This window comes from Vicugna pacos, chromosome 10 (assembly GCF_048564905.1).
Source record: "Vicugna pacos chromosome 10, VicPac4, whole genome shotgun sequence".
Classification (NCBI taxonomy): Eukaryota; Metazoa; Chordata; class Mammalia; order Artiodactyla; family Camelidae; genus Vicugna; species Vicugna pacos.
In genome coordinates, this window is record NC_132996.1 from 53614064 (window position 1) to 53637843 (window position 23780).

General features: G+C 38.4%; 1 long non-coding RNA gene across 9 annotated transcripts in view; it reads right to left on the reverse strand.

The window, feature by feature from the left end:
* Positions 1–23780, reverse strand: part of LOC140698765 (uncharacterized) — a 73556-nt gene that overhangs the window by 31011 nt on the left and 18765 nt on the right. Inside the window, exon 2 of one of the 9 annotated variants that reach the window (XR_012076678.1) lies at positions 22511–22617. The exons of the other annotated variants lie outside the window; for them this stretch is intronic. This is a non-coding gene — a long non-coding RNA (uncharacterized lncRNA). The remainder of the gene's footprint in view (positions 1–22510; positions 22618–23780) is intronic. 9 annotated transcript variants of the gene reach the window in all.

A 23780-nucleotide genomic window follows, 5' to 3' on the forward strand; every position in this document is an offset into this window, starting at 1 on the left:
GGGATGTATGATCTGTTTCAAGGAAGAAGGAAAGAGGAGCTAGGAGATCAAAGTGATCTTTGACTTTTCTGCTTCTACCACTTCCCCAGACTCCTTCAGCTTGAGACAGTCAGTTTGCCAACGTGTCCTATTTGAGGGCTGTATGTCCTGAACCCCAACTGCCTATTCACTCTTTGATTCTCCTCCCTCTAGCCATGTTGCCCAGATGGGACTAGGACCAGAACTCCCGGGGAGTGTTCTGGTGCTGAAGTGGGAGGGGAGTTGGAAGTATTCTCCATGCCATGAACATCTTAAAGGGTTTCTCTTATTAGATACATTGAATTTAACAGTGGTTACTGCTGGGTAGGAAAAAAGTCTCAACAGGTTCACGGTAAGTAACTGCATTAGGAAAAACTGTCAGGTAGGCATCTACCTGCTGCACGGATAAGGCATGTGCGTAGCTATTAGAGCATCTTTCATTTCCATCCCTCACTGAGATCCTGTCTACCTCGGGGTTTTGGTGACTCACTATTAGCTGTTCCACTCGCCTGTCCTTTATCCTCCTGCTCCCCCAACCTAGAAACCTCTTTAAGCCTATTTTTCAACACAGTTTCCCTCCTGGCTAGCAGACATGTTGAGACAAGTAAATGAAACTTGGACCTGCAGAAGTATCATCTAAGGAAGATACCTTCAGTTTAAAAGTAGAGTTTTAGTAATTAAGATGCTTTTAAGACTGGAAGAAATAATTCCTTAAAGGGCACTTTGGTTACTGTGGAAGAGAGAGAGAGATTTTGAGGGGCTTTAATGGCCTGCCTCATCCCACATGTTGCTGCCTTCCTGCCTACAAGGTTAATTGCACAGCAGAGAGACTGAACCATGACTCATTTTTTTTTTTTTTGGTGCCTCATTACATATTTTTCTCTTAGGCTGAGTTTCAATTTTATGCAGAGCCAGGTGTTGTAGAGTGGGTTGAAGTAACAAATCAACCCATTTGAGCTTTTGAAGATACTAATTTGCCTTTGGATATCTTTAATCTGGCTGTAGATATCCCCCTTTCAAAGCATTTCGGAACTTAAACACTATCCAAAACAACATGTGGCAGTTTCTCTAATTACTTATGATTAAGAAAAAAGCAAAGTCAGGCCCTCCAGGCATCAACACTTTGCCATTTTCCTGGAGAAATGAGCACTGCAGAGCCAAGCTGCTTGAAAATTAACGCACAGCACAGCGCAGGACAGTGGTCCAGGACCGCATTTCTTCTCTGCTCTGTATTGCAGAAATGTTTTACACAACAGGAAAAGAGGGGGGAAAGGAGCAGATGGTTTCAGTTATAAAAGCCATTGAAAATAATGGTGCAAAGACACTTCTGGGCAGTAAGAACCTCATCAAAACTGTCAGTCCCCGAGTCTGTGGCAGACTGAAGAGGGGATAGATGAGGAGCAGAAATGGGACACAGAGCTGTTGGATATGGACCCAAGAAAGTGACAGAAACATGACTGAAAAAAGCTAGAAGTATGTAGCAACTGTCAGACATTATGTAGTGTGGGGTTTCCCCCTTAAGTTAACAAAAAAAGAGAAGTATTCATTTTGAGAAGGTACGGTAATATTTTTGAGTCTTTCCTTAAAAAGTGATTTGAGTAATTTATTCTTCCCTTAGTGAGTACCCTGCAATCATCAGCTTTTACTCCTCACAAGTGCCTTTTTGGTAGAGGGGTAGTCTTCTTTTAAAGATGGGAAAACTGAGTAAAAAGAATGTAAGGAATTTTGCTCAGATCCCAGTTAGCAAGGAGCAGAGAGAATCTGAACCCAGGCAGTGGCTGCTAGATTTTACAGTCCTATCCTCTGTGCTGTAGTATCTCACAGTTGTGCAGAGATCTGATGGGTTTTGCCTTTTAAGTCTTTACTTCTCTCTTTCTTTCTGCTCCCTCAGTATGCTTAACTCCTTTTTAGAAATCTGCTGATTCTGAAAAGCACTATGACTAGAAATAGCCGGGCTGGTACGAATGTCATTATCTTCCAGCCAGGATCTTGTCTTGGGACTGGTTAAGAACACTTTTCTCCAAAATGTGTTAAATGAACCAGGTGGGATAAATGACGTGATTTTTGTGACAATGGAGTCATTTTATGTTCATATTTCTCTTAATGTGTATTAGAAAATTATATACAGAGCTTGTGAGTTCACCAGCATTATTACTGAAGATGAGAGGAAGTATTATTTAATGTAAACAAAGAAAAATGCTTAAGTGGTATGTGTCTCAATGGTGCAGAGAGACATTGCGCAATACGTGGAAGTGTTATAAGGAATCACTTAAACGTAGAAAAAGCCCCTCAACCTTTGATCCCATCCTTGTTCGGAATGTATGCTTTGTCTGTGCCTGTGTCCCTCCTCCACCACGAGGACCACCTCCCTTTAGGCATCTCTTGTCCTGACTTTCAGCAGGCTGTCTAACAACTCCCACGAAAGGTGTTAAGGGCTAAGCACTACTGTCCAAAAGCGTCTGTTTTGATACTTCACGTTCTTGAAAAAAGGATTTAGAGTAGCTTACGATAAAAACCAAAACACAAGACAAACAGCTAAAGCACAAAACACACACACACACACACACACGTCAAACTACTGCTGGTTAATTTTCCAAGTTCTGTTTATGATCCTTTCTCCTTGTACTTTAAGCCCAGGCTCTCATTATACCACAGTTTTGATATTCCTCTTGCCAGGATTCTCCTTGTCTACCTATTAAAATTTAATTTTCAGATTTTCATTCAAATCTTGCCTCCTCTGGTTCCCTCGGCCAAAATTAAATTCTCCTTCCTCCACGCTCACATACCTTTCTACCTGTAGCCATTATAAAAACCATCACACTGCATTGCAACAGTCTGCGCTTTATTCATCTTCTGCACAGGCTACCACATTCAGGGGGATTAGTGATAACTTTTACTCCACAAAATTTTTAATATATGACCCTATTTAATATTTCCATTGACCTCAAAAGGTACGTTCCAGTATAATCCCCATGTTACAGGAATATACGAAGAAACTGAGACACTATGATTATATAAATTGCTTATGGTTGAGAAGCAAGAAAATGGCACAGTTTAGGTTTTTAAATCTAAGTAAACACTAGAGTCAACTTGCTGAATTCTACCTTGACCCTCAATGACTATGATGACAGAGCTGTTAGCTAGAGTCCTGTAATAACATTTAAAGAGGTTACTCACAGCTAAACACTCACTACACAGTAAAAACTGACCATGGTATCTGAGAGACCATGAACCTACCTCCCAAGCCACGGAGTGAAATGGAGATGTTTCTCTTTGAAGACTGGTGCCATTCACCTTTCAGTAGGTAAGTGACAGAATAGACTTTCTTTAGAACTTTAAACTCCTTCCCACCCCATCCCCATTTTAGGGGGATGATTACCAGTGAACACTTGTGAGAAGCACAAAGGTGGTACTCAGAAGAGCTGAGAAAATTACACCCCAAAGTTAAAGAGGTGAGCAGGAATTTTAACGAACTGTACAAAGGGAGCAGTATGGAACTGTATTTTCAGGGGGAAATGAAGAATAGAGAGTGCTAGGTTCTTAACAGAAAATGAGGATACATCAATCAGGACATTGTAGTGTAGGTGCTGGTAACAAACGACACCAAAATATGGGGGTTTATCTGCCTCTCATGTCCAAGTTGGGTAGACACAGTGCTCTGCTCATTATGGTCACTCAGGATTCAGGCTGATAGGCATGCCTAATTTCAAAGAGGGGCAGGGAATTTAGGGGAGTGGAATCAGATCAGTTGCCTAGGAGGTGGATAGCAAGAAACATTTGGCAAATAGCACTAATTACTACTCCGGGGGATGATGATCGTCTCTGGGCCCAGGGGGTTTTGTCTGTGTTTAATGAGATCATGCTTAGCGAGTCCCAGTCACAGAGCAAGTGTTAGCTCTTAATGGTAGTAATAAGCAGCCCTATTTTCTCATAATTTTTTTTCCTTAAAGAGGAAAAATAAAATAGAATACATTATACACAGCATGTCAAATTGGAGCCCAGGCAGATCAAATTTACTTGTGATTGGAAGTATTATCCCAAGGCCTATTAACACAATTCATAAATTGACTCTTGGCCATTGGGGACAAAGGTTTTTTAAAAGCCCTAAAGAAAATCATAATAAATGTACCATATTTACTTTAAGTACTTTTTATCCTGTGTTATATTTTATAATCAATTGAATGTAAACATGATGCATCTCTTTCCATAAACGTTTGGTTCTGAAAAGCTGCTAATAAATGATCAGTCTATCTTAAAATTTTGCATATTCTTGAACTAAGAAAAAAGTTGAAAAAAATGAGTGTTAATATCAAAAGAAATGAAGTAGCTTTCACCACAGTCCTTTTTATGAAAAAAAATAAGCCCAGATAGGATTTGGACTTCAGATGTATAACTAAGTTTCTTTGCTTCACAAGAAATATAATGCAAAAATGGTTATTTTTTGCCATACTGAGAAATGTCTCCTGGTGGGTTTTTTTTTTTTTAAGTTAGCTATTGCGTTCTGAATCATTAGCTGACAGCAATACAACTTTGAGTGCAGCAAGGAAACAGCTTCCTCTCACTGGTGTGCAAAAGGGAAACAGCAGGGATTTCCATATGCAGTGTCAGTCTAGGTAAATGACATCTGTTATAAAATTGTGTCTGCGACCAAGACATCCATTAATGGATACAGGCACACCTCAACTACAGAAGGCAGCTGCCTTACATAACAGCAGGGTTCAGGAGCAACAACAGAATTAACCGCGGCAATTTATAAATCACATCAAATTAAAGCGTCAAACCTTGTGGCTGACTTAGAAGCTTCATTAACATGCCCTAGCCTGAGCTTTCTCACTGTTAGCTAACTGAGGAAACACCAAAGGGCTGACTTGCCCAAAGACAATCGAAATGCTTAACAATGGATAGTGCCAGAGCAGCACATCTAACCTGGAAGAAGCTGAAGCAGCTGCTCTGGGGGTAAGATGAAGACCAGGTAGTTCCCCATCAGTGGGTCAGTGACTGGGGAGACGACACCAACATTTCTGTCTGTGACTTTCCTGTTGCCTTGTGAGGAAAGAAACTTTTCTGCCAGTTAAGTCTTAACCCTAGGACAACGAATCTCAAATTCTGTTGTGCAAAATACTATTCTGGGGAATTTGTTAAATTTTCCAGGCCCTAACCTTGAGCATTCTGATTCATAGGCACTAAAGTTGAGTCTCACGGAGAAAGTAAGTGAACTCTTCTGTGATGAACAAGGCCCCTCAAACAGATTTATTGGCTCTTGAGTGGGAAATCAAGTAGGAAGCTTACGAAAATTATACCTGTTTTGGCTCCACCCTTAGAAGGTCACAAGACTCAGTGGGTATAGGCATCTGTGTTTAAAAAAAAGCCAAGATGATTCTGATGCACACTTTTACAAGGGATGGTTACAGACTGTATTATAGAACCAAGTTATGTAATTACTTCTTGAAGACTCTGTAAATGGATGGGTTAAGTGATACGAATCATCACAGAATGAATCAGGAGACAGGCTAGGATTGTCGAGGCTTTGCTACCTGTCTGTTTCTGGGTTGGCAGTACAGCGCCATAATTCAGAACTCTAGTTTTAGGGAACCAGAATGCCTGGGTTCAAATGCTGGCCCTATTATTTTCTAGATATGTGAAACTGAGCAGGAAACATCTTTTCTTTTCTAATGGATAAAATGGGTAACAGAGTCATTGTATTAAGAGCGTCAACCAAGAACAGCAATTAGAATGTATCTATCACAGAGCAGACATTCAGTAATTCTTAGCTGTTGGTGTTACTACATGCCAGACACTTGATTGTGTCACTGAATTCTTAATCTTTTAATAATGAAGGAACTGGAGATTGGCCAAGATGGCAGAGTAGAAAGACCCTGAACTCACCTCCTCCCATGAGCACACCAAAATCACAATTATTTGAAGAACAACCATCTATGAAAAAGACTGGAATCTACTAGAAAAGATCTTCTACAACTAAAGACATAAAGAGGAAACCACAAAGAGATGGGCAGGAAGGGTGAACTAGCCACATAATCAAGTCCCATACCCCCTGGAGAATAATATTGCAGAGGGTCTCTCCCACAGGAGTGAGAGTTCTGAACCCCACATCGGGCTCCCTAGTCCACATATCCTGCAGCAGGAAGATGAGTCCTGAGGTCATTTGGCTTTCAAGGCCAGTGGGGTTTAACTGCAGGAGCCCCAAAAGGACTGGGGGAAACAGAGACGTCACTCTTAAAGGGTGTACACAGAATCTCACATTGTCTGGGACCCAAAAGCAATAATTTGATAGGAGCCTTGGCCTAGACCTTAGTCTTGGCAAGTCTCCTGGGGAGGCAGAGGATGGCTGCAGCTTCCCCTGGGGACATAGACACGGGCGGCAGCCATTTTGGGGAGATTACTCTACCATGTGGGCACTGGTGCTCGTGGCTGCCCTTGTGGAATTCTCCCTCCAGCTCCTTAGCACCAAGACCTGGCCCCACCCAATAGCCCAAAGGCACCAGTGTTGGGACTCCTCAGGCCAAGCACCTAATTGGGTGGGGACTGAGCCCCTGGCCCATCAGACAGGCTGCTGAAAGGCTTCCTGAGCCCACAGCTGTCTCTCAACATGCCTTTAGACGTGGCCTTCCTCAGAGGGCTAGGACCCAGCTCCATCCACTAGTGGACAGATGCTGGCCCTGCCCTCTTAAGAAGCCTCCTATAGCCTCTGGACTAGACTCATCCCTGGGGGAGGACACCAGACACAGGAAAACCACAAGCCCACAGCCTGAGGACTCAGCCTCCCCAAAGCAGGCCAGACACTGCCCTGGGCCACAGCCCTGCCCACTAGCAGGCCAACGTACGCTATGGAACATCCCAGGCCCCATACCTAACTGTGTCAGGACCTCCCCTCCCCGCTGCAGATCTGACACAGCTCTGAGATCCCGGGGCCCTGCAGCCAGACTCCAGGTCCCAGCTCTGCCTGCCAGCAGCCCAGCAGTAACCCCAGGACCTGGCTTTACCCACTAAAGAGTGGGAAGCAGCCCCAGAGTCTCCTGGACCCTGATTCCACACACCAGTGAGCCAGCACTAGCCCTGGAGCCCTGGGACTCTACAGCCAGCCACCTCACGATCAGGTCCTACAAAACGGCAGCCCATGCCCAAGATAGGGTCCAGCAACCAACTATACCAGGGGTCAGTGAGACACCATACTGCCCACATACTCAGCCTGTCACATCAGAAGGACCCACATAGCTCTCATGGGGGAACCCCTAGAGCATATGGCCTGGGTGATGAGAAGGGAGTGCACTGCTGGGATGCATAGGGCATCTTCTAGAGAAGACGACTTTCCTAGGGTTGAGAAACATAACTAACCTACCACATATATAAAAATACAACTGGCATATTAGGCGGAGTGAGGTGGAAAATGAGTATGTTTCGGATGCAGAACAAGACAAAACCACAGAAGAGCTGAGTGAAATGGAGATAGGCAATCTCCCTCAGAAAGTGTTCAGAGCAATGATTGTTAAGATGATCAAAGAACTCAGGATAAGAATGGACACACAGAGCGAGAAGTTAGAAGTTTTAATGAAGATTTATAAAATACAAAAGAACCACCCAAACAGAGATGAAGAATACAATAACTGAAATGAAGAATATACTAGCAGGAATCAACAGTATACTCAACAGATACTGAGAGATGGATCAGTGAGCTGGGAGACAGAGCAGTGGAAATCACTGATGCTGAAAGGAAAAAAAAAAGAAATGAGAACTGTTTAAGAGACCTCTGGAACATCATGAAGTATACTAATAATTTGCATCACAGTTGTCTCAGAAAAAGAGACAAAGGGGCTGAGAAAATATTTGAAGACATAATTGCTGAAAATTTCCCCAGCATGGGAAAGGAAACAGTCACTCAAGTTCAGGAAGTGCAGAGTCTCATACAGAATTAACCCAAAGAGGAACACACAAAGATATACTGTAATGAAAATGACAAAAAATAAAGAGAAAATACTAAAAGTATCACGTGAAAAGCAACAAGTAACATACAAGGGAACTCCCATAAGGCTATCCGTTGAATTAAAGGGATATAAGGGAAAAAACCTACAACCAGAATACTCTACCAACCAAGGCTATCATTCAGATTTGATGGAGATCAAAAGCTTTATGGACAAGCAAAAACTGAAAGAGTTCAACACCACCAGAGCAGTTTTGCAACAAATGTTAAAAGGAACTTCTCTAGGTGAAAAACAAAAGGCCACAACTAGAAACAAAACCATGAAATGAAAAAGCTCACTGGTACAGGCAAACATACACTAAATGTCAAAAAATATACATGCACAACGCTATTAGGAAGGTTAAAAAACAAAAGCAGTAAATTCATCTATATCCACAATAAATAAAGGATAGACAGAACAATCAGATGTAAAATATGATGGCAAAAACAATAATCATGAAGGGAGGAGAGTATGAATGCAGGGTTTTAAGAATGCATTTGAAATTAAGAAATCAGCAACTTAAATATCATATGATATATACAGATTGCTACGTAAAAACCTCACAGTTAATGACAAACCAAACATTTATGATACACAAAAAAGAAAAAAGTCCAAACATAACACTTAAGATAGTAATCAAAAGTTACCAATGAAAGCAAAAGAAAAGGAAAAAAAGACCTACAAAAACAACCCCAAAACAATTAAGAAAATGGCAATAAGAATATATGTCAATAATTTCCTTAAATGTAAATAGACTAATTGCTCCAATCAAAAAACAGAATGGCTGAATGGATACAAGAACAAGACCCATTCATATGCTGCCTATGAGAGACTCACTTCAGATCTAAAGACTCACAGAGACTGAAAGTGGAGGTGGAAAGAGGTATTCCATGCCAATGGAAATAAACCCAGAACAGCAATACTTACATCAGATAAAATAGACTTTAAAATAAAAATGGTATGAGACAAAAAAGAATACTATGTAATGATCAAGGGATCAATCCACGAAGATATAACAGTTGTAAATAAATATGCACCAAACATAGGAACATTAAATATATAAGGCAACTGTTAACAGACATAAAAGGAGAAACACACAGTAGCACAGTAAGAGTAGGGAATTTTAACACCCCCCTTACAACAGTGGACAAATCAACCAGACAGAAAATCAATAAGAAAATACTGGTCTTAAATGACACTTTGGAACAAATGGACTTAACTGATACATATAGAGAGACTGGGGAGGGAAGAGAGGGAGAAAACACGAGTGCAAGTAAGTGAGAGAGTGGATTCCATCCAAAAGCAGTAGAATACACCTTGTTTTCAAATGCACACGTTGCAGTCTCCAGAACAGATTACGCTGGGCTATAAAACAAGCCTTGGTAAATTTAAGAAAAATGAAATCATATCAAGCATCTTTTCTGACCACAACACCATGAGACTAGAATTCAACTACAAGACAAAACTGCAAAAACCACAAACATGGGGAGGCTAAGCCATATGATACTAAACAACCAATGGATCACTGAGGAAATCAGAGGAAATAAAAAAAATATGTAGACAAATGAAAATGAAAATGTGACAATCCAAAACCTATGGGACACAGCAAAAGCAGTTCTAAGAGGGATGTTTATAGTGATAGAAGCTTACCTCAGGACAAGAAAAATCTCAAACAGGTTAACCTAATTTTGCCCCTACAGGAACTACAGAAAGAAGAACAAAGCCCAAAGTTAGTAGAAGAGAAGTGATCATAAAGATGAGAAATAAATGCAGACTAAGACAAAAACAACAGAAAAGACCAATAACAATAAAAGGCAGCTCTCTGAAAGATCAACAAAATTGATAAACCTTTAGCCAGACTTATCAAGAAAAAAGGGAGAGGGTCCAAATCCATAAAATCAGAAATGAAAGAGAAGCTACAGCTGACACATACAAAAATATAAAAGATCATAAGAGACTATGAACAATAAAATGGACAACTTAGAGAAATGGACAGATTTGTAGAAATCTTCCAAGAAGAAAGCAGGAAGAAATGGAAAACATGAACAGACCAATTACCAGTACTGAAATTGAATCAGTAATTGGAAAAACCTACAAACAACCAAACAAAAAACTCTCAATAAATAAAAATCCAGGACCAGATGGCTTCACAGGTGAATTCTGATAAACATTTAGAGAAAAATTGCTGAGGAAGGACAACTTCTGAACTCATTCTGTGAGGCCAGCATCACGATGATACCAAAACCAGTCAAAGATATTACAAAAGAAGAAAATTTCAGGCCCAAATCACTGATGAACATAGATGCAAAAATCCTGAGCAAAATATTAGCAAACCAAATGCAACAATGCAGTAAAAGGATCATACACCATAATCAAGTGAGATTAATCCCAGTGATGCAAGGATTTTTTGATACTGGCAAATCAATTAATGTTATAGACCACATTCACAAGTTGCAGAGTAAAAACCATATGATCATCTCAACAGATGTAGAAAAAGCTGTTGATGAAATTCAGCATACACTTTGACAAAAATTCTTCAGAAAGTGGGCTTAGAGGAAACATACCTCAACATAATAAAGGCCATATATGACAAAACTACAGCTAACATCATACTTAATGGTGAAAATCATTTTCTCTAAGATTAGGAACAAGACAAGGATGCCCACTCTCATCACTTTTACTTGACATAGTACTGGAAGCCCCATCCACAGCAATCAGACAGAGAAATGAAATAAAAGGAATCCAAATTAGAAAGGTTGAATTAAAACTGTTACTTTTTGCAGATGACAAGATACTATATACAGAAAATCCTAAAGACACCACCGGAAAACTACTAGAGCTTAATTAATTCAGTAAAGTTGCAGGATGCAAAATTAATATACAGAAACCTGTTGTATTTCTATACACTAACAACAAACTATCAGAAAGAGAAATTAAGGAAGCAATTCCATTTACCATCAAATTAAAAAGAACAAAATATCTAGGTATAAACCTACCTAAGGAGGCAAAACACCTCTACTCAGGAAACTATAAGACACCAATGAAAGCAACTGAAGATGGCACAAATGGAGATATGCCAGGCTGTCAGATCGGAAGAATATTGTTAAAATGATCATACTACCCAAAGCAATCTATAGATTCAATGCAAGCTCTATCAAAATACCTTTTGCTTTTTTGTTTTTAGCATAAGTAGAACAAATAATTTTAAAATTTGTATAGAAACACACATGACCTCAAATACCCAAAACCATCTTATGAAAAACAGAGCTGAAGGAATCATGCTCCTTGACTTAATATTATACTACAAAGGTACAGTAACCAAAACAGTATGATACTGGCACAAAGGCAGACATATAGATCAACTGAACAGAACAGAAAGCATACAAAGCCCAGAAATAAAGTCATGCACTTATGGTCAATTAATTTCCAACAAAAGAGGCAAGAATAAACAATGCAGAAAAGACAGTCTCTTCAATTAGTGGTGCTGGGAAAACTGGACAACTATATGTAAAAGAATGAAATTCAAACATTCTCTAACACCATATACAAAAATAAACTCAAAATGGATTAAAGACCTAAAGACTGGAAACCATAATACTCCTAGAGGAAAACACAGGCAGAACACTCTTTGACATAAATCGTAGCAATAATTTTTGGGCTTTGCCTCCCAAAGCAAAGGAAAGAAGAGCAAAAATGAACAAGTGGGACCTAATTAAACTTAAAAGCTTTGACACGGCAAAGGAAACCATCGACAAAACAAAAAGACAACCTACTGAATGGGAGGTAAAAAAAATATGATAAAAATAGGTTAATATCCGAAATATATAGACAGCTCATACATGTCAACATCAAACAACAACAACAACCACCCAATTAAAAATGGGAAGAAGACCTGGATAGGCTTTTTTTTTTTTCCAAAAAGGACATGCAGGTGGCCAAGAGAATAAAAAACACGCTCAGCATCACTAATCATCAAGGACATGGAAATCAAGACCACAACGAAACATCCCTTCACACTTGTCAGAAATGCTATTATTAAAAGAACATAAAAAACACTAGTGAGGATGAGGAGAAAAGGGGACCCTCACACACCTTTGGTGGGAATGTAAATTAGTACAGTCACTGTGGAAAATAGTATGGAGTTTTCTCAAAAAACAAAAAGTACCTCAGTGGAAAAATGAAAAAGAAAGGGAAAGAAAAAAGAAAAAAAGAAAAAGAAAAGAAAAGAAAAAAAAAGACCCCTAAAAGTAGAAATACCATATGACTGAGCAATTACACTCCTGGAAAAAACAAAAACAGAGACAGGCACCCTGATGTTCACAGTAGCATTATTTACCATTGGCAAGATACACAAGTAACAGAAGTGTCCATCAACAGATAAATGGATAAAGAATGGATGGACTTGGAGGGTATATATGCTAAGTGAAATAAGTCAAATATTGTATGCTATCACTTATATTCAGAATCTAAAAAATACAACAAATGAATATAACAGAAAAGAAGTAGACTCACAGATATAGAGAACAAACTAAGATACCAGTAAGAAGAGGAAAGGTGGAAGGGGCAATACAGGGGTAAGGGATTAAAAAGTACAAACTACTGTGTAGAAAGTAAACTATAAGGATATACTGTACAACACAGGGAATATAGCCAGTATTTTATAATAACCTTAAATGGAGTGTAAACTTTAAAAATTGTGAATCACTGTATCATACACTTGTTTTATATATATGTATGTGTGTATATATATATAAAAAATATTGTACACCAACTATACTTCAATAAAAAGAAAAAAATAATATGGAAATTATTACTATCTCCCTCATACAGATGAGGAAATTAAAACACAGAGATTAGGTCACCAATTCAGAATCACAATACGAGTTCCATACACTTAGCCACTAGGCTAAACAGTGCTGTAAAGAATTACAGGATTTCTAAAAAATCTATTGTACATCATTTTTCTCAAGGTCCTTCGACAGGTGACTTGCAGTGTGGGCAACAGTTGCCAGTAGAAGGTGACTGCATGTGATTTTGGGGTAAGACAGAGGAAGCGCCTCTATTATCTTCTTGTAGTGTGACTACAGTCAAGTCACTTAGTACTTTGGCGTCTCAGTATATAAATATCAAAAATATTATGATGGTAATATTTGCTCCAAGAGTATTTCCTGTGGGTTAAATGACATTGTGTTTAATTTATTAGTAAGTACTCAAATATTGGTGGACTTCTAATCCTGTCTGGCAGGATTAGGAGAAAATATTTATTATATACATAGTTCTACACTAGGTTAAGCAGATAATATAAAAATAAAAGATGATGAACACATTTATAAAACACAGTTGCTGCTTTAAATTCATCATTTTGCATCAATAACCACAGGGATAGACTCCTGGTATCTCCAATACTTCACATGAAACCATGTCCCCACGATGGACAGCTGGATCAGTGTCAGGCAACTGACACAACTGGAGCCAATCAGATTCTCTCCTAGAATTTAGAATCAGATTAAAGATACAACTTTGAGGGGATATTAATTACAAAATTTGGGTCAGCCATATCTGCAGAAAAACAAATACATCAGATCTACTGATACAAGAAAAATGAGGTAGAAGAGATCAAGATGGTGGAGTAGGACATGGAGCTCACCTATTCCACAAACGTATCAAAAATACATCTACATGTGTCTGTGTGTGGAACAATTCTCATAGATAACCAACTGAAAACTGGCATAAGATCACTAATATAACCAAAGCAAATATCCCCAAGTAACTGGGTAGGATGAAAAAAAATAAAAGGCATTGGGATGGGATCTGTGCCCCTGGGAGGGAGCTATGAAAGAAGAAAGCTTCCCTTGCCCTGGAAACTCCCTTTGCCAGCTGGGAGCTCCTTCATACAGGTAAGGAGCAGAGGGTCCTGGTCTCCCCTGTGTGCACTTGCTGGTTTGCTAGCAATCAGGGCAGAGAGATACCAGTGCTGATGGCTGCCAGGTCATTGCCCTTCACAGCCAAAAACATGCACAAAGTACAGCAGCAAGGCACCAAGACTCGGGCTTCAGCAGACATACCTTGGGAGAGGATTTGGTTTAGTTGTGTAGAGACAGCCCAGAGGACCCAGCCCGGAGTGTGGTCTGGGTCAATACTGTTATTGTGGGCAGGGCACAGGTCCACTACAGAAGCCACACTGCCAGCATGCTCATGGTAGGGCATGGCTTTGGTGGTGACAGGCTTTCTGAGCAAACGTATGGCGGGGGCAGGGCTGACATTACTGGAGCCCATTATCACCACTCCTACAGTGGGTACGGGTTTGTAGGTAGGTCCAGCAGCAGTGGCACATTGGTGGCAGGTGGCATCACAGAATCACACATTTCTGTTCCCAGCAGCCAGCCCGGTAGAGTACACAGTGATTCATCTCCCAGTGGGAGTGCTACAATCCTGCATACTTCACCCTGCAGCTTGGAGCTGGTTCTGGGGTGGATAGGCCCTAGGAGAGTCCTACCACAGAGGCAGCCCAGGTTCTAGGTGGCAGCAAAACCACTTGTGTCCTGCAGTCATAACGTCCCGGCCCCAGTGCCAGCCCAATGCTAGGTCTGGGACAAACATAACAGAGAAAGGGATGCGACCTTTGGCTGCTCCTGGGCAAAACTGAGGATGTATGCACAGGTGGCACACAGGTTCACTGTGACCACAATGGCCTCACTCACTTTAGCCCTCACACTTCCTTGGGGACAGAGCACACATTTAAGGGCAATGGAGCCTTACTGAACCTGATTCTCAAGGCTTCCAACCAACAACTGGAGCAGATCCGACCCCTGACAGGACTGTGACAGCCACAGAGCAAAGATGAGGTCCTAGCCAACATCCAGCACCCGCTGGTCACATCAACCACACCCCCTACCAAGGGGATAACAGCCAGCACAGAGGAAAGGAAGATGTGGCTGACATCCATTCTAAAAGCAGCCTTTACACCAAAAATACTGAACTCTCACAGTCTACACAATGATGCTTCCACATAAAAACAGGCCTCAAGACAACAAAATGTAATAGTTTCTCCTAAATTCATAATGACAGAGAAACTAAAGTAAAATGAAAAAGCAGAGGAACTACTCCCAATTAAAAGAACAAGAGAAATCTCCTGAAACAACAATGAAATAGGCCTTTTCAGTCTACTAGACCCCAAGTTCAAAACAGAGGTAATAAAATTGCTAAAGGATTTAAAAACTTTGATAGAAATACAAATCACTTTAACAAGGAACTAGAAACTATAAAGAGGAACCAAACAAAATCAGACAATTCAATTGCCGAGATTAAAACCAAGCTAAAAGTAATGAAGCAGATTAAATGATGCAGAATGAATAAGTGATCTGGATGCGAGAATAATGGAAAACACCCAATCAGAACAGAAAGACAAAAGGAAAAAAAAAAAAAACAACATATGAGATCTATGGGATAATATAAAGTGTGCCAATCTACGTATAATGGGTGTTCCAAAAGGAGAAGAAAGATAGACTGACAGGACTACAGTTATGGTAGGAGGCTTTAACCCCAGACTGACATCAATGGACAGATATTCCAGACAAAAAAGTATTATTGATTTTTTTAGGCAACAAAGACTCTAAATGTTACACACTAGAACAGTTGGACTTAATTGATATCTACAGGACACTACATCCAAAAACAACAACAACAACAACACATTCTCTTCAAGTATGCCCAGAACATTCTCTAGACAGACCACATGCTAGGACAAAAAACAAGCCTCAACAAATTTAAAAGGACAGAAATTATTTCAAGCATCTTTTCTCACCACAACAGTATGAAACTAGAAATCAATCACAGAAAGAAAAATGGGAAAAATGATCACATAGAGACTAAACAACATACCACTAAAAAAACCAGTGGGTCAGCAATGAAATTAGAGGAAAACAGAAAATACTCTGAGACAAATGACAATGAAAACCTTACAAAATCTATGGAATGCAGCAAAAGGAGTTTTAAGAGGGAATTTCATAGTGATACAGCCTTCCTCAAGAACCAAGAAAAATCTCAAAACAACCTAAGCTACCACATAAAACAATTAGAAAAAGAACAAACAAAATCCAAAGTCAGCAGAGGAAAGGAAATAATAAAGATTAGAGAGGAAATAAAATAAAAAAAATAATTGAAGAGATCAAAAAAACCCAAGAGCTGGGTTTTTGAAAGGATAAACAAAACAGACAAACCTCTATCCAGGCTTGTCAACAAAAGGGACAGGACCTGAATGAACAAAATAAGAAATGAAAGAATAACTGATATGGTAGGAATACAAAAAATATCATAAGAAAATATTATGAACAGTTATATACCAACAAATTGGCAATCTAGAAGAAAATGAGAAATTTCTAGAAACAGACTGCCAAAACTGAGTCAAGAAGAAACAGATATGCTGAGCAAACTGATCACTAAAAGTGAAATAGAATCTGTAATTGAAAAAACACCCTGCAAACAAAAGTTCAGGACTGGATGGCTTCACTGGGGAATTCTATCACGCATACAAAGAAGAACTTACACCTATTCTTCTCAAACTATTTCAAAAGAATGAAGAGGAGAGAATACTCCTGAAGTCATTCTATGAAGCCACCATTACCATAATACAAAACCAGACAAAGATACTACAAAAAAGTAAATTATAAGCCAATATCTTTGATGAATATCGATGCAAAAATCCTCAACAAAATTTTAAGCAACAGAATCCAGCTATACTTAAAAAGGATTATAAACCATGATCAGGTTGGATTCATTCCAGGGTCACAAGGATTACTCAACATAAACAAATCAATCAACATGATACACATTAATGAAGGAAAAGACAAAAAACACATGATCATCTCAACAGATGAATAAAAAGTGTTTGGTAAAATTCAGCATCTATTTGTGATAAAAACTCTTACTAAAGTGGGTATAGAGGGAATATATCTCAACATAACAAAAGCCATTTATGACAAACCCACAGCCAACATAATATTCAATGGTGGAAAGCTGAAAGCTTTCCCGCTAGATTCTGGAATAAGACAAGGACACCCACTTTCACCACTTCTATTCAACATAGTATTGAAAGTCCTAGAGACAGCAATCAGACAAGAAAGAAAAAAGGTATTCAAATTGGAGAGGATGTAAAATTATCATCATATGTGGATGACATGATAGAATACATAGAAAACCCTACAGACTACCCAGAAAAACTGTTAAAACTGATAAACTTAGCAAGTTAGCAGGATATAAGACTAACATACAGAAATCTGTTGCTTTTAATTACACTAACAATGACATATCAGAAAAAGATAGTAAAAATATCCCATTTTAAATTACATTAAAAATACTTAGGAATAAATCTTATACACTGAAAACTACAGAACATTGGTAAAGGAAATTGAAGATGATTTAAGAAATGGAAAGGTATCCCACGCTCTTAGATTGGAAGAATTAGTATTGTTAAAAATGGCCATACTACCCAAAACAATCTACAGATTTAATGAGATCCCTATAAAATTACCTATGACATTTTTCACAGAGCTAGAATAATCCTAAAATTTATATGGAACCATAAAAAAACCAGAATTGGCGAAGCAATCTTGAGGAAAAAAACAAAGCTGGAGACATCACCCTTCAGACTTCAGACAATTCTACAAAGCTATAATAAACAAAACAGATTGTTACTGGCACAAAAACAGACATATGGATCAATGGAATAGAATAGAGAGCCCAGAAGTAAACCCACACACTTATAGTTAATCTTTGACAAAGGAGGCAGGAATATACAATGGAGGAAGGACAGTCTTTTAGCAAGTGGTGTTGGGAAAGTTGGACAGCCTCATGTAGATCAATGAAATTAGAACACTCCCTCACACAATATACAAAAATAAACTTAAAATGGTTCAAAGGTACCATAAGACATGATGTCATAAAACTCTTAGATGAGAACATAGGCAAAACATTCTGACATAAATTGTAGCAGTATTTTCTTAGATCAGTCTCCCAAAGCAAAAGAAAAGGAAAAATAAACAAATGAGACCTAATAAAACTTGAAAGATTTTCATAGCAAAGGAAAATCATCAACAAAATGAAAATACAACCTACAAAATGGGAGAAAATATTTGCAAATGACTTGACTGACAAGGGGTTAATCTCCAAAATACACAAACAGCTCATGCAACTCAATATCAAAAAACCAAAGAACCCAGTCAAAAAATGGGCAGAAGACCCAAAGAGACATTTTTCCAAAGAATATATACAGATGGCCAACAGACACATGGAAGGATGCTCAACATAGCTAATTATTAGAGAAATGCAAATCTAAACTGTAATGAGGTATCACCTTATACTGGTCAAAATGGCTATTATCAAAAAAAAATCTACAAATAATAAATCCTAGAGAGAGTGTGGAGAAAGGGGAACTCCCCTACAAGTAAACTGGTGCAAACACAATGGAAACAGTATGAAGGTTCCTTAAAAATCTAGAAGTAAAGCTATCATATGATCCAGCAATCCTATTCCTGGGCATACATCTGGTAAGGACAAAAACTCTAAATTGAAAAGACAGATGCACCCCAGTATTATAGCAGCACTATTTACAATAGCCAAGACATGGAAGCAACACAAGTGCCAATCAATGGTATTAATGGTGTACAATAGATGGGGTATAAATACATGATAGATTACTCTGCCATAAAAAAGAACGAAATGCTGGCATTTGAAACATGGATGGACCTAGAGAATACCATACTAACTGCAGTAAGTCAGACAGAGAAAGACAAATATTATATGATATCACGTATATATGGAATCTAAAAATAATACAATGGAATCTATTTATAAAATGCAAACAGACTCACATACCAGAAAACAAACTTGTGGTTACCAAAGGGAAAAGAGAGGAGAGAAGAGATAAATTAGGAGTATGGGATTAACAGGTACACATTATTATATATAAAATAGATAAGCAACAAGGATTTACTGTGTAACATAGGGAACAATATTCAGTATCTTGTAATAACCTATAATGGAAAATAATCTGAAATATATGTATGTGTGTATATATATATGTGTGTGTATGTGTGTATAACGGAATCACTTTGCTATATACGTGAAACTAAAACAATACTGTAAATCAACTACACTTGAATAAGAAAAATGAAGTAGCCAGAAGCAGGCTGAGAACCCACTTGGCAGTAGAAAGAGACTATTTTAAAAAAACTGCTTAGGTTCCTAAGAGCTTGCTGTTTGCTCTTTCCACCTTTCTGGAGACCTAGCTGATTGTCTTTAACTTAAACTATCTGAGTTGAAAATGTCTTTTCAATAACTTTCATTTTATGCTTAAACTAATTTTAATGAGTTTCTGTACTTTGACACAAAATAACCTTGACTAAGATACCGAGATAGGAAGAGGAAGAAACTGATGCCTATTAAGCACTTCATTTAACCCTAAAACAGCTAAAAATACAGGCAATACTATCTACATTTTAATGGCAAAGAAATTGGGATTGAGAACATCGACCTTGATGAAGATTAAATTTTTACATATGACAGAAACATAAGTCTTTTTTTAATTGAAGTATAGTCAGTCTACAGTGTTGCATCAGTTTACAGTGCACAGCATAATAGTTCAGTCATACATATACATACATTCATTTTCAGACTTTTTCATTACAAGTTACTACAAGATATTGAATATAGTTCCCTGTGCTATACAGTAGAAACTTGTTCATCTATTTTACATATAGTAGTTAGCACCTGCAAATCTCAAATTCTTAATTTCTCTGTTCCCGCCCTCTTCCCCCACCAATGCCCTGGTAACCATAAGTTTGTTTTCTATGTGGGTCTGTTTCTGTTTTGTAAATACATTCGTCTTCTTTTAGATTCCACATATAAATGATATCATATGGTATTTCTCTCTCTCCTTCTGGCTTGTTTCACTTAGAATGGCAATATCTAGGCCCATCCGTGTTGCTGCACATGGCATTATTTTTTATGGCTGAGTAGTATTCTATTATATAAATATACCACAACTTTATCCAGTCATCTGTTGATGGACAATTAGGTGCTCCCATGTCTTGGCTATTGTAAACAGTGCTACTATGAACACTGGGGTGCATGTATCTTTTCAAATTAAAGTCTTTGTGACACCATATCCCATTTTCATCATCACCTTACTATACACAAAAAAAATGATTGTACCAAATAAACAATGATGTGCTAAAATCTTTAATTCAAGGTCATCTGGGTAACAGAGCAGGTAAAGCTTACTGTATGTAGGAATGGTATAATAAGTATATTAGACAATAAATAATAAAGAAAAAGTCTAAAAATATAAATAAAACCATTTAACAAGTATATAAAGACAGTTTAGAAATTTAGAATAAAAAATCCTGGTCTCCATGTTGTTCCCAACAAACATACAGCAAAGTTTTGTTTTGCCTGTTTTCCTGTGACAGTATGAAAATCTGAAGACGTAATTAAGCATTTTGGGAACTTAAAAGTCCTTTACTTTTTTGTTTAATTTCAAAAGATAAATAATTACAAAACACTACCTAGTTTTTGTTTTCATGTTGTTGTTGTTGTTGTTGTGTGTGTATTTAATTCAGAAGACGTATCTTTAAAATAAGCTATTTAGCACTCTGGAATTATAGGTTAATTCAAAATATTTACTACCATATAATAGTAATGAACATTTTCCTGTGAGAACATATTGCTTATTCTCTGGAGTTTAAATATAATGCATAACACACACTGCTAGGGTGTTAACATGATCAGGCGAGAACAGGAGATCAGAAATAACAGAGTCTAGCCTAAATCTTCATTCTACTACTCAGTAACTGAATTTAAATAAAGAATGTGGGGCTCAGTTTTTAATCCGTACAATACTGAAGAAACACAACTAGGCATTGTTCTTACGTCACAGATATCAATGGCTTACTTGATAATTCAGATAAAGTACTTGCTATTCAACGCATGCTGTGTGATGTAATGATTAAGCGTCCAGGGCTTGCAGCCAGAATGACTGGATTCAAATCGTAGCCCTGCTACTTAATAAAACATGAGAGCATGAGCAAACTGTGTAACCTTGCAAGTTATGAAACCTTGATTCTGTGAAATATAGCTAATCTTAAAACCTCCATTGTAGTGTTGTTTTGAGGATTAACTGATTCCATTGATGCAGGGCACTTAAAATAATGACAAGCACATAGCAAGTACTCAATAGATAAAGGATATTTTTATTAAAGCAATGTATTTGCAAACTCCACTGCAGATGAAGTTAGATATATATAGAGTGCCATTCTGTAGCCTACAGAATGGTGACCTCTCTTGACATAGTGAGTCACTAAGCAGGAGTACGGGAGTGAAGACGGGGAGGGTTTGAAAGGATAAAGAACTAAGAGAATGCATGTAGGTCAGCCCTTGGAAATGGAAAGCGGCAAGCAGACGAAGATCTTTGAGTAGAAGTTGATGCCTAGTACATTAAGAGCTGTCACTGATGTTAAATTCTGCAAGAGTAAGTGGGCTCTCTCGGGCTGGTATTCCTCAGATAATCACAGAGAACGACCCCTGCCCTGATGCTCTACTGCCTTTCTGGAACACAAAGAACAAAGCCTCAGGTGAGCAGACAGTTCAACTAATCTCTAAATACCATTATTTCTAATTACCTTAAAAGCAAGAGGAGGGGACTACTCTTTGTAAAATATTGAATGTGAAATATAGTCAAATGATAGAAAATGACTTAATTTATCTTCCTTTTGAAAGTGGTCACATTTCCAAAACATGGTAAGAAAAATGATCTCACCTTCTACGAGGTGGTGGGAAGTAGATATCTAAGGAGGTACAGATAAAACAAAGTATAGCAAGTAATTGGGAAAAATGGAGTTTTTCATCATGAGATGGAGTAATGTAGTAGGAAAAAAAAATTGAAGTGAGATAGCTCTAGGTTCAAATGTTGGGTAACCTTACTTAAATGACCTCAGTTTTCTCATCTGCAGTTTCTGCACCTATAAAATGTGGATTTCAGTATATATACACATGCATTCAGAGTAGACACATGATTACATGGATTAATATGTATAAAGCATTGAGCCCACTGCCTGAAACATAGCAGGTCTTAAATACATTACTTTCCTTCATCCCTCCCAGGGCCTTAGACGCTCAAATATTAAATAAAGGCAAAGAAAATCTCATTAACTGGAGGAGGGAAAACACTGATCTCTCTCTGATCTCAGGAGTCTATCATGTCCCTGACTTGACACCATGAAGCAGCTATGCAGTGTGCATGGCTGATGTCAGAATAAGAGAGTGGCGTCTGTGGAGCTTGGCTCTAATCCATGTCTGCCAACTTGGATTGCCAAGGTGTCTGTCAACACTGGTGTGGCAGCTCCAAGAAGCCTTTTCTTCTCACCTGGGCTTTTTCAACACATCTGCTACGGAGAAAAATTCTCCTCCCTTTCCACTACTGGATGAAAGGTTTCTTACTTGCCTTAACTCTTGATACTCACATTTCCATAATGTTAGATAATCACACGCCACATAAAAACATTTTGATGTCCAGCCACACGTGTATGGCAATCTGGTTGAGTGACATTTGCACGGCAGCACTGCACTGCTGTTGATAAATAATACATGTTATTACATTTCATACACTGAGGAAGAGGAAGTGGAAATGGGGAAAGAAAACACCCTATTTGGTTTTTCCAATCATTGCTTGCTATGATGTGCTGCTGAGTGTTGCACATGTTTTAAAATGAATATACAAAATGTAGGAAATTCTATATTTCTTTGAATATTGTACAAAAGGTAATCATAAGAATTCCAGGATAGACTGGAGGGTGTATTTTGGTGCATGAATGTAGGGTAACGTGATGATGAGAACAGTTACCAGGGAGCACATCTGCTTATCCTTGTACATGAATGGCAGATACGTAGCATCAACGTCATCACTTTTCACTGCAGTACCTATGGCTGCATCACTAATTGATCACGAAATGCTTTTAGATTGAATCCACAGGTAGCTGGAACAGAAAAAGATGCCATCTTAACACGTGCCCAGGCAGTCCCTACCAAGTGTTGATGGCAGAGTTAAACTTCTTTGCTGTAACTGACCCACAGAGTTGGAGGATGTGGAGGAATGCAGGAGCCTGCAAGTCTGGCTGAGGGTCAGACAGCAACAGTGTGACCACATTTGTAATTTCCTCAGTGAAGTAATACCGGTATCTCCTCATTCTGTCCTACTGTGATCCATCTCTCAGTGGTTCTCCTGTGCGTCACCTAATTTAGTAAACAACTTTACTGTTATAAATATTAGATGTGTCAGTCAAATACCTGCCCTGCAAACCTCTCCTTCAAAACCTCCATATTAAGTTTATTTCTGCATTGAATTATTTCATGGCACTGGTTTCCTGTTGGGGATGCCATACCCAACCTCTCAAGTTGCTGAGATCTTAACATGTTGGTGCATCTACGTAAATCTGTACCAGAGTAAATTATTGTGTATTCAAATCAACTCTCACAACTGATCACTACATTAAATCATGCTCTAGAGTCTAGGTTGTGTTAAATGTGCACATATGGGTAGAAGTTTGGAGGAGGGAGCTGGCAAGAGAAAGACAAAGACTGGTATCAACAGTTGAGCACATTAAATCATATTTCCTTTTGCTCTAAACACGTTGCAAGTATATCCCTTTAGACAAAACCAAGACCTTGGAACTTCAATTTTATATAATTTGAGGGCCATCTCTAAGAAAAAGAACAAAAATATACAAATTCACC